This window comes from Chrysochloris asiatica, unplaced genomic scaffold (genome assembly GCF_000296735.1).
Source record: "Chrysochloris asiatica unplaced genomic scaffold, ChrAsi1.0 scaffold00106, whole genome shotgun sequence".
In the NCBI taxonomy this organism is placed as follows: Eukaryota; Metazoa; Chordata; class Mammalia; order Afrosoricida; family Chrysochloridae; genus Chrysochloris; species Chrysochloris asiatica.
In genome coordinates, this window is record NW_006408624.1 from 10,119,912 (window position 1) to 10,134,828 (window position 14,917).

Consider the following 14,917-nt stretch of genomic DNA (forward strand, 5'->3'; position numbering starts at 1 on the left):
AACAACAACAACAACAACAAACTAGCCAACCAGACAAGGCAAAAACTACCAGATACTTCACCAGTTCATAAAAGGAAGGCCATTCTAACACCGAAAGATCCAAATGGACATTATCTCAGAACAAGCAATATTTTTTTTTTTCTCAAGGAAGAACAGTTGGCCAAGTTTTAGTGTCATAATAAAAAAAAGGTATACTCAAAACCCAATTTTAATGCAAAACCATGAGGACATGATATTTTGTTTGACTTGACTATGCAGTGTGACTATTTTCTTGACATGCTTGTCCATTTGGGAATCTGTCGTTGCTGAGAATATACAAAGTGAAGGTGGAAAAGCAACTCATCCAAGGACTTCAGAAAAATTCCAGTAAGCGCTGAGCAGCCAGTGTTGGGTGGGAATACCGAAGGAAATGGAAGCAGTATCCCTCATATGATTTCATTCCATAGGAGAGTGTGAAGAAAACAGCTTTGGAGTCTTTCAGTCACTTCTCCCCCTTCACGTTCCCACCCCAGTTGTCTTGTGTATTTAGGGTGGCATGGAAGGGGCTGCTCAAGAACCTGATCAGTCACTGACCTGCTTACCAGCCAGAAGAATCTGTAGATGAATTCAAACTATCACAACAAAGTGTGACATGCCTTTATAAAACCATTAGACCAGACGCCTTGCAAGACCCTTTTCCAGTTAAATTTTGTTTCACTGAGAAGTTCTTAGATCCCAGAAAAGCCCCCTGTAGACGCTTTGGCTTGACTACTCTCAGACAGGAAAATAAATAAATATATGCATGGGAAAAGATTCTGCTATTATTAATAACCATAAGGTTGCTGTTGCTAAGTGCCGTCAAGTCAGTTCTGATTCGCAGAGACTCTGTTTAGGGTTTCCAAGGTTATAAATCATTGAGGAAGCAGAAAGCCTCATCTTTCTCCTGTGGGGCAGCTGGTGGGCTCAAACCATCGGCCTTGTGGTTCAAAGTCTAGCGTTTATCCGACAAAGCCCCTGCGTTCTACAATAATCATAATAGTAATTGGCAACTTTGAGCCTTTCCTCTGTCAGACACTGTGCTAAACACCCTACATGCATTAGCTCATTGAATTCTTACAACAATCTTGCAAGTGGTGATGGTGGTAATAGTGGTGCTATGATTGTTCCCATTTTACAGATTAGAAAACTGTCTTGGAAGATTGATAGTGCTCAAGGCCATACAGCAAGCAATGGACAAAATTGGGATTTAAACTTATACCCCCATTTTGGAGTGCTAAATCTTCACTATTAACCACTGTCCCCTGATCTACATTGACTTCTCCAAATGTGGAGAGCAATATTGGTGAGATGGGGCCGGGAGAAACAGATCTCATCTCTGTCCATATCTCACTAGAGATCTGCTGTTTCCCAGCACATGGAGGCTGCCTTGTGATCATCTCCAGTTACCCTGTGGGTGTGACTCTCCTCCTTGTCTGGTGTGCAAATTCCCTGGGGGAAAGTCATGTGCCCCCTCAAATACCCCGCCTGCACCAGCTGGGACTATGGAGGGGGGGATTCCCTGTAGTTCCTCAGGTGGCCTCCGGTCTGACTGATACTTGGGGGGAAGGAAGGATTGTGACAGGTTGGTCCAGGTAGGAAGTGGCAGCCAGGGGTTTCTTCTGGCTGGGCTGTAAGACAGACTGAGAAGGAATTTCCCATTGAAGTCTGAATTCTGTCTTCCTTGTGAAGGGAGGATAGAGTTGGAAGATGAGCCTGATCTTTACCTCCCCAGCAGCTAGCCACTCAAGGGGAAAGAGGAGACTTGGGGCTCCTTTATTTGGTCTAAGAAAGCAGTTATTTCTCATAAAGTATCAGGATCTGCAGCATCCTTCCTGGAAAAAGAATGAGACCCCCACAATCCTAGGGCTGATTGAGACCCAGAGAAAAGGTCTTGGCTTAGTGGGTGATGTCCAGCTCTCTAGCCCACTCTGTGTAATAGAAATAAAATGTGAGTCACATATGATCATCAATGTTCAGTTAATCATCTAATGTTATTATTAAGTGCCGTTGAGTCGGTTCTGACCCATATAGGGTTTCTGAGGAGCAACTGGTGAGCTTGAACCACCGACCTTGCAGTTCAAATGCCTTTGCAGTCTGGCGCATTAACCCACAGAGCCACACCAGGTCTCCAAGCATCTAATAGCCAAATTTTAAAAAAAGGTAAAATGAAGTTTAATAATAAATTATATTTAACCAATGTATCAGAAATATTACCACTGTGACATATAACCAATATAAACATTAGTAATGAGATATTCAGACTCCTAGTGTGGCACTGTAGGATCAGCGCTGGACTGCAAACCACAAGATCGGCAGTTCAAATCCACCAGCCGCTCCTCGGAAACCCTATACAAGATCGCTTTGAGTTGGAATTGAATCAACAGCACTTAACAACAGTTAACAGCAATGAGATATTCCACATTTTTCTACTAACGATTCTGACTCCTGGAAACCCCATGTGCTATAGAATAGAACTGATCTCCACAGGACTTTCTTGGCTGTAATCTTTGTAGCTCACTACACCTTTCTTCGGTGGTGTTACTGGGTAGGTTCGGAGCAACAATCTTTCAGTTAGTGTTGATGCTGTTGCTGTTCAGTGTTATCAAGTTGGTTCTGACTCATAGCAACCCTGTGTAGGTTTCTGAGAAGCAGCTAGTGGATTTGAACTGCCAACCTTGTGCCATACCAGAAGTTGAGTGCAAACCATTTGTGCCAACTAAGGAGTTCTGGTAGCATAGTGGGTTACAAGCTGGTCTCCTAACCGCAAGGTCAGCAATTCAAATTTAGCCACTCTGCTGGAGAAAGATGAGGCTTTCTGCTTCCACAAAGATTTACAGCCTCAGAAACCCATACAGGGTCGCTATGACTCAGACCCAATTCCACAGCACCCCACCACCACCACCAGGGACGACAAGCACATACATGTGTCTGTTGTTGTTGAATGCCATAGAGTCAGTTCTGCCTCCTAGAGACCCTGTACAGGGTTTCCAAGGAGTGGCTGGTGGGTTTGAATTGCTGACTTTGTGGCCCAAACCTACCTTGCAGTCCAGTGCTTATCTTACATTGCCATACCAGGACTCTGACATGTGGCTAGTGGCTAGCATATACATAGCAGCTTGAGACCATGGATTCTGGATATAAAGATACAGAAGTCTTGGGATTTCTGTATCTTAAGATTGCTTTTGTAAGGTACCTCAAGGCCATCTGGTCAAGCACAAGGAACTGTCTTTCTCAAGGAGTAAAGTTCATGTCCCCAGCTTTGAACTGTCTTTCTCAAGGAGTAAAGTTCATGTCCCCAGTCTCAAAGTCTCAGAGCCCATGGTGACAGTTGCTAACAGTCACCACAGAGGTGGCCAGAGGCGAGACAAGAATACACCAGGAGAAGGTGGAATTTTTCACCACCCTGTCTTTACCTCTACTGAGGGACCATTACAGCATGGACACAGAGTGAGCAAGAAATTTTTGGTGAGTCCCCAAACCAGAATGTAGATTTAGGTCCACCCCTCCTTTCCGACTGTCTTCTCCTTTCCAAATGTATTGCTGTCTAGAATGAACTAGACCCTGTGCTTGGCTGCAGCAGAATTACAGACATGAAAGACAGGAGGACTGGGGAAGACATGAGACAGTGGTGGGTTAGTGGTAGAATTCTTGTGGGAGACTCAGGTTCAATTTCCGGCCAGTGCACCTTATGTGCAGCCACTACCCATCTGCCAGAGAAGGTTTGGATGTTGTGTGATGCTGCCCAGGTTTCAGCAGACACAAGATGTCTGTCAGGATGGCACAAGATTGGGCAGTGTTTCTTCTCATTGTATGTGGGGTTGCCCTGTTGGGAGCTGATTCGGCCCCTCAGCAGCAGTTAACAACCATTAGGGAAAGCAACCACACTAAGTCTGCCTTGGGAAATCTGGGAAGTTTTCCCTGCTGAAGAAGTTGCCTGAATAGAGACACAAAAGAGCAGTGTATTCTGGGGTGGGGCAGGAATGAAGGGTGACAGTCATGGAGGAGAGAGGAGGGAAAAAGGAGAGGTCTTTGATTTTCCCAGGAGGCATGACACTGCTATTCTTTCTCCTCCCCCTACTCTGGAGTCTCCCCAACTCATTATGGCTTCTAGTGAAAGAAGCCAGATTCAATCTGCTTGCCCCACTTGAGGTCCAAAGCACATGGTAGGTATCTGATGAATGTTCCTTGAATGAATGGAAAGGATGAGGGGAACAGATGAAGAGAACCTTCAGATCAGGGAGTACAGGGACCAGGAAAGGAGCAGGAAAGGGAACTGGTATCTCCTGAGCACCTGGCTTCCTGCTTGTTCCAGATCTTTAGAATCTCATTTAAATAAGAGGGATGGTGCGTCATGGAATCGGTTTCGACTTATAGCAACCCTGTACAGGGTTTCTGAGGCTGTAAATCTTTACAAGAACAGAAAGTCTCATCTTTCTTCTGTAGAGCAACTGGTAGATTCAAACTGCTGACTTTGTGATTAGTAGTCCAACTCATAACCCCACTACACTACCAGAGCTAATGTTGTTGTTCTCTGCCGTGAAGTCGGTTCCGACTCATCGCGACCCTATACAGGGTTTCCAAGGCTGTAAATCTTTACGGGAGTAGAAAGCCTCATCTTTCTCCCGTGGAACAGCTGGCAGTTTCGAACTGCTGACCCTGAGGTTCGCAGCCCGATTCGTAACCACTACGCTACCAGAGCTAATAGACAGGTGATATTGCCCCCATTCAACAGATGAGGAAACTGAGGCTTGCAGAGGGTTCAGTTGTCCCCTGGAGTTAAGGCCCATCTGTCTGTCTTTAAAGACTAAAGGCTGATTTTTTCCTAAGTGACTCCTGGCATAGCCTCACCTGGCTGCTGCCGAGAACACAGCAGCATACAAGCTCCTGTCTTGAAGAGGCTCACTTCACTGGAGTTCCTGGTGAAGTGGAGGGTTCCTGAAAGGTGTCCTGTTACAAACAGTCACAATCCCATTTGGTCAGTCCCTACCCTCAGGTATGGGTACACAGCTGCTCAGAGAGGTAAAGCAGCTGGCTCAAGGTCACCAAGGGAATGGGTAGGTGGAGCTGAGATGGACCACCCCTGCCCCTGGGCACTGACTCATGGGAGCTGCTGTGGGAAAGCCACTGCCAGTCTTCCTGCCTTGGCGTTCCCAGCCAGGCAATGGGTAGGATGCTTTGGCATATCTGCCTGGGCCTGGAGCCAGGGACTGGGAAAGAGCTGAGCACAGCACATCATCAGGGTGCCTCGCCCTCTCCCTGTTCCCAGCGCCATGGTTCATGGAGTATCCCTCTTTATTCCAAGAGGGACTAGGCCAGCTCTGATGAGACTCAAACCTCCAGCCCCAGTGCAGATAGAGTGACCAGCTGTCTCAGTTTCAGCCCTGGGGAAACCTTGATGATTGGTCACCTGTAAAATGGAGTCCAGTCTTTGAGATTGTTCCAAGGATTAAATGCATTCAATAATATAACGTATAGAAAGCACTTAGTACTGTACCTGGCACAGAATAAGTGCTTTTGCAATGTTAGCCATTATTGTTTTATTATTTGATGCAACAGGCTGCATACTCAGGTATATGTTGGAACCATGTTGGCAGTTTAGAAGACAAAGTTAACCTTGGCAAATTACATTGCCTCTCTGAGGCTCAGTACTCACTTCTGTAAAATGGGTCTTCACCCCATGCAGGATTGCATATTCTTAGGCAATTGGGATGGGTCTGGCACTCCCAACGACCACCTTAATCTTTATACAATACTATGAGTCACATATTATTATTACCATTTTACTGAAAAGGAAACTGAACAGACATACTCGTGACTGAATAAATGAAGGTGTACGAGGGGGTGACTGAATGAATGAATGAACGAATGGGCAGGGCAGGTAAGAGGATGTGTGAGTGAATGCTGGTCGGCAGAGCGCCTGGAATGTCTTCTTTGCAGCAGATGCGTGGGAACCTCCCCGAGTGCTTGGTCACTCGGCTTCGGCTTCCCTTGCTGAAGGGGCCTCAATCCCATCGCTGTTCCCCACCCAGATGTGGGGACCGGGTTGTTAATGGGCGCGGGGCCCTTGGCGATGGGCAGATGAAAGGAGCCGAGCGCCCAGCGCGGCCCAGTAATTAGCCGCGGGCCGGACGGCTTGTGAGCGGCGGGGCCTGCTTATCGCCATCGCGGCCTCGCGGGCGGGCGGGTTCCTGACGCGGCGGCCGCCGCCGCCCGGGGCAGAGGGCACGGCGGTTCCCACGCTCTGGCCCGGGGCCGGGGGCGGACTCAGGACTGCGTGGCCGCGCTCGCCACCGCCGCAGAGGCCGGGCTGTAATTAGGGTAATTGCGCTGCTCTCTGGTGTTCTAGTGGCACAGAAGTTAAGCGCTCACTGAGAACTGAAAGGTAGGCGGTTCGAATACACAGATGTGACAGTGCTTTTCCGTAAAGATTTGCAATCTTGAAAATCCAATGGGACCGTTCTACTCTGTTCTTTAGAGTCGCTGAGTCAGAATGGACCCAACACCAGTGGTTTTGGCGCTGCTCTTAGCCTGGGGCACCTCAGTACGGAAGGGCTGGGGGTGGGGAGGAACCGGACAAGGGGACCATAATCCCTGTCTTGGCCCCTTCTTCCAGGCAGATGAGTCCAGTCCCCCAGGTGAGAAAGGGCTCCTGGAGTGGGGAGAATAGCCTTGATAGAACACCTGTGTATTTGAACCATCCTTGTGACTGACTAGGACGTTCGATTCCTGCTCAACACTAAGGAACTACCGCAGTGCCTGAGGACTTCTGTACCGCCCTGGTGCCTGGACCAGAATCCGAATATGCACAGCATTTCTGCAAGTGGGCATGAGAAAGCCCAGAGGAGTTAAGTGATGTACACAAGATCACACAGCCACTACATCCGAGCTGGAGAGGAGAAAAAAAAAAGGAAGACCCAACAAATAGTGGTTTTGTTCCTTTCCACCATGTTTTCACTGCACTTTGAGTCCCAACCCTAAAGCCCATCCCTGATCATCAGACTCTTGGCAGCCCTCCTGACAATTCAGATGCTGGCCACTGATACAGCCATGTGAAATCCTTTTGGAAAAAGACAGGTAAAATAGAAATAATCAGATTGCAAACTCTAATCCTAAACCTAACCTAAATTTTAACAATAGTTCATATCCAACTTCAAAATGAATCCTGACTTTAGCCTCTGTCCATGACTCCAATCTTCTCCATCAGCAGTCCCCTGGCCTCCCCCTCCTTCCCCTAGGTCTTTTCCTTCTAGAAGGTCTGCTTAAAATCTCCAGAACTGTTTCAAGCCTCTAGGTTTTTGTGCATGCTGTAGCTTCATGCTAGGATACCTTATCCTGTGCTACCTTGTTCTCTGGTCAAGCGCTTCTCAGCCTCTAAGCTCCTATAGGGTAGAGTCCAGTTTGGCTGAGAATAGAAATTGGAAATCAAAATAATTAATTGATTGTGAATGGAGTAGATGAATGAATAAGTGAGTGAGAAAATCAAGGTAGTCCTCAATTTCTAACACAGGTTCCATTCCAACAACTCCATCTAAGTCTGTTCTGCTGTAAGCTGAATATCTCATTTTTTCCCTTAGTTTATATTACCACTGCTTTTAATATCGATATCTTTATAGCTCCTATCTTTTTCTTTGGGGGCTGGAAACATTACATATAAATTTACAGATATATTTTAACATTGTATGTAGTACTTATTACTAACAAAATAAAACAAAAAATTCACAGATGGCCATAAATGCAATTCATTGTAATTGTAATACCTTGTAAATCAGGGACTGACTATAAGTAAGTGAGAGAATGAATGAATGAATGGGTTATTGAATAAACAAATGACTAACTATTCTGAGTCTACATCCTTAGCCCTCTCCAACCCTGAATCCTTCCCCAAGTAGGGAGCAATTGGAAGTCCAAGGAATTCCCTATCCTTCAGATGTCCTAGGGATGTTGTTGTGTGTGTGCACGTGTGTACTTGAGTGTGTGTGTGTGTGTGTGCAGTAGAGTGTGCATGTGAATTTAAGCCCAGGATTTTGACTCAGGATTGTGGCTTGGAGTCCATTCCTAGTCACAATGTTTACTAGCTAAGTGACCTGGGAAAGTGTCTTCACCTCTCTAGGCCTCTACTTGCTGAGCTAAACCAACGAAAGAACAAAAAAATGCACCATGGACAATCAGCTAGCTCTCTTTCCTTTGTCCATTCACCTTCCCTGGAGCCCCCACCTATGGCAGACTCAGAGTTCAAAGCTTCAGGCATGGGGGTGGAAGGAATACATTCTTCCCTCAAAGAAAACCAATGAGGGTAGGAGGCGGTACACAGAGAAGGGGGACAGCCCCCCTCACCACTGAGTGGGGAGGCAAGCTTCATAGAGGATGTGGGAATTGGTTGGGGTTTGCTGCTGGACAAGTCATGGCAGAGGCAGCTTCATGTTCAAAGGCACCAAGCTGTGAACAAAGGGTTCCTATTATTGCTGGAGGATAAAGTGGGAGGTGGGGGAGTGGTGGCAGAAATTGGGGATGGTGAGGGAGGCAGTGATGGAATCCAAGAAGCTTGGACTTTATCCTGTAGACGATAGGGATTTGAGCAAGGCGAGGCAGTCAGCTCTGAGCTTTGATCATTCTGACCAGCAGGGTGGAGGAATGCATGCAGGCATGGTGGGAGCCAGAGTGGTTAGTCATGAAACTAATGGTTGTACTTGTTATGGGCCCTCAACTCTTGGTGACTCCATGCACAACGGGATCAGGTCATCAAGATCCATTTGCTTTTCCTAGGCTGATTTTCAGTAGATCATCAGATTTTTCTTTATTCTGGAAACTCCACTGAAAGCTGTTCAATGTAACAGCAACACACGAGCCTCCACTCTCAGATGGGTGGTAAGTGTGCATGAGATACATTAGCTGGGAATCGAACCCAGGTCTTCTGCATGGAAGGCAAGAGTTTTACCACAGAACCACCACTACCCCTTAGTAGGAGAATGTGTTGTTGTTGTTAAGTGCTGTTGAGTTGATTCTGACTCATAGCGACCCAGTGTAGGGATTTCGAGGAGTGGCTGGTGAGTTGAACCACCAATCTTTTGACTCAAACTAATCTAGCAGTCCAGTGCATTATCTTGCAGCACCATAAGCAGGACTTTAGTAAGAAAATATAAGCAACATAAATTGATGTTGGTAATTGTTGTTGTTAGGTGCTGTCGAGTTGATTCTGACCCACAATGACCCTATTACAACAAAATGGAATGTTATCCTGTTCTGTGCCATCCTCATAATTGTTGCTGTTTGAGCCCATTCTTGGTACACAGTTTTTCAGATTTTTATATCTCCTTGCTCTGTTTGAATAATTGCCTCTTGGTTCTGAATGAGCACAATTAAGTACTCTGCATGTTGGTGATAGCTAACCTTTATTAATTGCCTGCTATGTGTCAGGCACTGTTCTAAAGGCTTAAACTCATTTAATCTCCACCACACCTACACAAGGTAGGTACTCCCATGATCTCCGAGAAACTGGTGCTATAGTTAAGTGCTGTTGAGTTGGTTCTAATTCATAGTGACCCTGTATAGGGTTTCCAAGGAGCAGCTGGTGGATTTGAACCACCAACCTTGAGGCTGGCAGTCTAGTGCTTATTCTACAGCACCACACCAGGAAATACCAACTATAGACTAAAGTCAACTACATTTCTATCTCTAACCTGGATCTCCTTTACCCCCACCCTTAGACTTCAGACCAATATGTTCTACAGCCAACCAGGCATCTCCACTGGTTGTCTAATAGGAATCATGTCCTTCACAGCCTAAAAGTGATTTTCCCTCAAACCTGCCCTTCCCTCAGTCTTCCCCATCTCAGTAAATGAAGTGCCATTCTTCCCTTTGCTCAGGCTAAAAATTTTGGAGTCATCACTGTCCCCTCCCTTGATATTATTTCACTCCCCACATCCAAAGTACCTACAGATACCTATCGGCTGGTGACTTCTCACCACCCTACTGCTACCAGCTGAGCCAAGCACGTACTGTTTCTTGATAAGATTGCTGTAATAATCCCATAACTACCTGGCTTCCCCACCTATGCCCTTGTCCTGCTCCTCCAGTCTGTTTTTCAGATGACAGTCTATGTGATCATCTTAAAGTTCCAAGTCAGATTATGTGTTTTTTTTCTGCTCAAATCTGTCCCACAATAGCCAAAGTCCCTCAAACTTTACTTTCACACTCCTCCCCCTTCTCTAAATTCTACCCTGACTTCTTTGCTCATCCTTCAACACTTCAAATACCCGCTAGCCCTAGGACTTTTGCACTTACTCTTGCCTCTGCCTAGGACGCTACCTCCCCAGATGTCCATGTAGCTTGCTTCCAAATTTCTGTTCAAAAGCCATGTTATTAGCGAGACCGTCCCTAAACCAAATCAAACCAAATCCACTGCCACCAAGTCAATTCTGACTCATAGTGCAAACTTATAGGACAGAGTAGAATTGCCCCCAGAGGGATTCCAAGGCTGTAAATCTTTATGGAAATAGATTGTCAATTCTTTCTTCCATGGAGCAGGGGCAGGTTCAAACTGCTGGCCTTTGCTTAGTAGCTGACTGCCGTAATTACTGTGCCAACAGGGCTCCTGGTGTGATGCTGTGGGTTAATGTGCTGGACTGCAAGGTCAGTTTGAACTACAAGGTCAGTGGTCCAAGCTCACCAGTCACTCTTCAGAAACCTACACAGGGTCACTATGGGTCAGAACTGACTTGATGGCACTTCGCAACGACAACAGCAAGGATTCCTTGGCTCTTCTCTGTTGTGTTCTGACTCATAGTGACTTTGTATAGAGTTTCCAAGGATCAGCTGGTGGGTTTGAACCATCAACCTTGAAATCCAGTTCAGTAACCCAGAATACCACATCAGGACTCTTTGAGTGCTTCAGTAGTGATGTGCCACTGACTTGGTTCTGACTCATAGCGACCCTGCACAGGGTTTCTGAGGCTGTAAATCTTTACAGGAGCAGAAAGCCTCATCTTTCTCCCACGGAACAGCTGGTACTTTCAAACTACTGCCTTTGAGGTTAGCAGCTTGACTTGTAACCGCTATGCTACCAAAGCTCCTATTGCTTTTGGTGGTGGTGGTGGTGGTCGTGGTGTGCTGTGGAGTCGATTCCGACTCATAGCGACTATTGCTTTTGTTGTTGTTAAGTGCTGTCGAGTCTATTCCAATCCACAGCGACCCTGTATAGGGTTTCCAAGGAGCAACTTATCTATTCATCAAGAGATGGGAAGCTAGACCTCAGCTTTGACTTTCAAAGCAGATATTTGGGAAGAATAGAGCTGACATAAATTTCGGAATTCAGGGTTTCGATGTAAAGAATTACATATCTGGAATGGCCTGGTGTCATGCTATAGGATAAGCACTGGACTGGAAGTTTGGTTGAACAGCAAGGTTGGTGGTTCAAACTCACCTCCAGAACCCTATACCAGGTCATTACAAGTCTGAACCAACTTGATGGCACTTAAGAACAACACATTTGAGAAGAAGAAAAACATTTTGTCTCAACCTGCCAGACTTCCTTTTAAAATAAATGTCAAGACCCCAATCTGGCCAGAGGATGGGCATTTTACTACCTGCCCTGGAGGGAGGGAAGGTATGAGGTAGGGCAGTGATTCTCAAACTTTAATGTACAGCAGGATGGAGGGTGTGTTCCAGCCTGGATGACTAGAACCCAACCCCAGAGTTTCGGATTCTTTAGGTCTGGGATGGGATTTGAACATTTGCATTTCTAGCAAGTTCCTAGGTAATGAATGCTGAGCACTCTTTGAGTATCCCAGATGTAGGAGGCATTCTCAGCTACATAGGGCAGTCTGACAGAGCCCTTGCTTCCCAGAATGAAGAAAAGGGAAGGGAAAGATGGTAAAGGGATTCTGGGCCCCCAGGAGAGTCCTGGTGTGGCGCTGTAGGTTAATGCGCCAGACTGCAAAGCCGTTTGAACTGCAAGGTCAGCGGTTCAAGCTCACCAACTGCTCCTTGGAAACCCTGTACAGGGTCGCTATGGGTCGTAATCGACTTGATGACACTTAACAACAATAACAAGGAGAGGGCTACTGTGGGCAGGGAGAAAGCTGGGTCAAAGGAGAGGAGCTATGGTGGGAACATAGGCCTGGCAGCAGCTGCAGAAAAAAGGCCCAGAGGATAGGTGGGACGGATGGATCTGAAGCAGCTGCAGACGAGAGACACCAAAGGGAGGAGGTGAGACCAGAGGCAATACTAGGACCAGAGACTGTCCCCCCAGTCGTCCCCAACCCTCCCTCTACCTCCTTTACATGCTGTCCTGGAAAGGGGAAGGAGAGTGAGAAACCCAGAAACTCCTGAGCATTTTACTCCAGGAGTGGACCTGATAGTGACTGAGGAAGTGACACGATTTAGAATTTCTTGTTAAAACTTCTTTGATAACATCTTGATTAACCCCTCTGCCACTGCCAGGGTGTGGGAAAATGACCCTGTGGCTGCTGTGCAGTGGTTGGGCACACCGACTCACTGGCTGTGCAATCTTGGGTAGAAGACACCCTTTCCGAACCTCAGTCTTCTTTTCAGTAAATTGGGAATGAAAATACAACTTATCTCATAAGATTGTGAGATCAAAGGAAGACCTGCCTCCAGTAGACAGCTTAGTCATTCCTGACACAAAGCAAACATTCTGCAGACTTTTTATTTATTATTATGATGGGTTTGGGAAATGCTTTGCCTCCTTTAATTACTCCTTTCTCAAACATTAACTGGTGAGAGGCACAAGCAGTTTTGTGATTAGAAACTAACCTAAAAGTTGACAGTTCAGACCCCCTCAGTGAGTCCATGGAAGAAAGGCTTGGGAATCTGCTTCCACAAAGATTTACAGCCAAGAAAATGCTAGGGAACCATCTTACTCTGTACCACAGGGGGTCGCCGTGAGTCAGAGCTGCCCTGACTGTAATACAGGGTTTTGTTCTGTTCCTGGGTGGTGCAGTCAACATACTTAGCAGATAACCGAAAGGGTGGAGGTTCAAATTCACCCAGAGGCACCTTGGAAGAAGGGCCTAGTGACGGACTTTCAAAAAAATTAACCCTTGAAAACTCTAAGGAGCCCAGTTCTACTCTGTCATACACGGGTTACCATGAGTCAGAATTGGCTTGATGGAAACTGGTATATTCTGCCCCTACCCTAGATTTTGCTCCCTTGAAGCTGACATCTATAGGGGCGCTCGCTACAGCTCAACGGGGAATTATTGAGCATGTGCAGGTGCTGGGCTGGGGAAAACTCAGGGAATCGGGCAATGCGATTGAGTGTTTAAGGGGTGACAAAAGACAATTTTTGTTTTTTCTTTTCATTTGCTTTAAAAATTTTTTTAATTAAAAATGTATTGTGGGGAAATATATATAACAGAACAGTTACCATTTCAGCTGTTATTATAAGTACAATTCGGTGATGCTAATTACACTCCCCAGGTGGGACAGCTATCACCATCATCCATTTCCACACAAAAGACAGCTTTAAAATGATAACAATGCTTGCAAAGAATGGAAATGGTAACATTTCTCCCTCAGTCAAACTTCCGTTTACCTTGGGAAGCAGAGGAGTGTGGAGGACTTGGAATCAATGGACTCAGCTGGAATTCAGCTTGAAATTGAACAAACTGTGTGACCTTGGGCTAATTATTTAACTTCTCTGAGCCTCAGTTTTCCTTATCTGTAAAATGAGACTAAAAATACCTACTTTGTATGTGGGATATGGAGGCCTGGTGTGGCACAGTGGGTTAATGCACTGGACTGCAAAGTCGCTTTTAACTGTAAGGTCCGTGGTTCAAGCTCATCAGCTGCTACTCAGAAATTCTATACAGGGTCACTATGGGTCTGAATCGACTAAACATATTGGGTTTGCTGTAATTATACTATCATCAGACAAACTATGTAAAGCTCCTGGCATATGTTTATTTGCTCATTTATTCTAAATTCAAGTCTAGACTGTGTCTCAGGACTGTTTCCTCTCCATCCTGCACTTAAGATAAGCAGACCTGTAACTCTCTCTCTCGCTCGGTGTTCTGGATCATGATGAATTGCTTACCCAAATGTCTTTCCTAACAGCCTGGAAGTTCCTTGAGGGCAGGATCTGATTCTGGGTGTATTTAACATGTCCATTTTGGAAAGAAAATGTTGGCATTCCTAGTAAGGTTGGAGTGCACCTGACTTATACTTCAGCAATTCTGCGCCTTGTATTCACTTTGGAGAAACTCTTGCACTGGGAAGTATGTTCATAGCAAGAAGTCCTAGATAGATTTGGAGAAAACTGTGGAACAAAATTCAAAATCATATAAAAGACAAGGCTTTAAGTCAGAAAGAGACTGGTAAAACCCTAGAGACTTCGGCACTTAGTCATCCTTCAGGTTTGACACTGAACTCACTCCCATGACTTAGTTTCAGCCAGAAATAGACAGATCTCCAAGAAGAACCATAACACTAGGGAGGTACACACACCTTAGGATAATCAACCATTTGAGATCAAAAAGGCAGCATTTACGCAAAGTTCAGAAGGATTAGGAAAGAAGGAGGAAGGGAAATAGGAAACACAGGGAGGAAGAGGAATAAGTGTGTTGCATTGTGGGGATTGCAACCAATGACGTGAAACAAAAGGTGTATGAGTTGTTAAATGGAAAGCTGATCTGCTCTGTAAACTGTCAACCAATTCACAATAAAAAAAAGGTTTTTTTGTTTAAAAAGGAAGGTAAGAATGGTTGCACAACTTGAAGAATATAATTGATGTCATTAAATGGTACATGTGGTGGTGGTTATGTGCCGTGGAGTTGATTCCAACTCATAGTGACCCTATATAGGGTTTCCAGGGCTGTAATTCTTTAGGGGAGCAGAAAGCCTCATGTTTCTCCTGGAGAACTGCTGGTAGTTTCAAACTGCT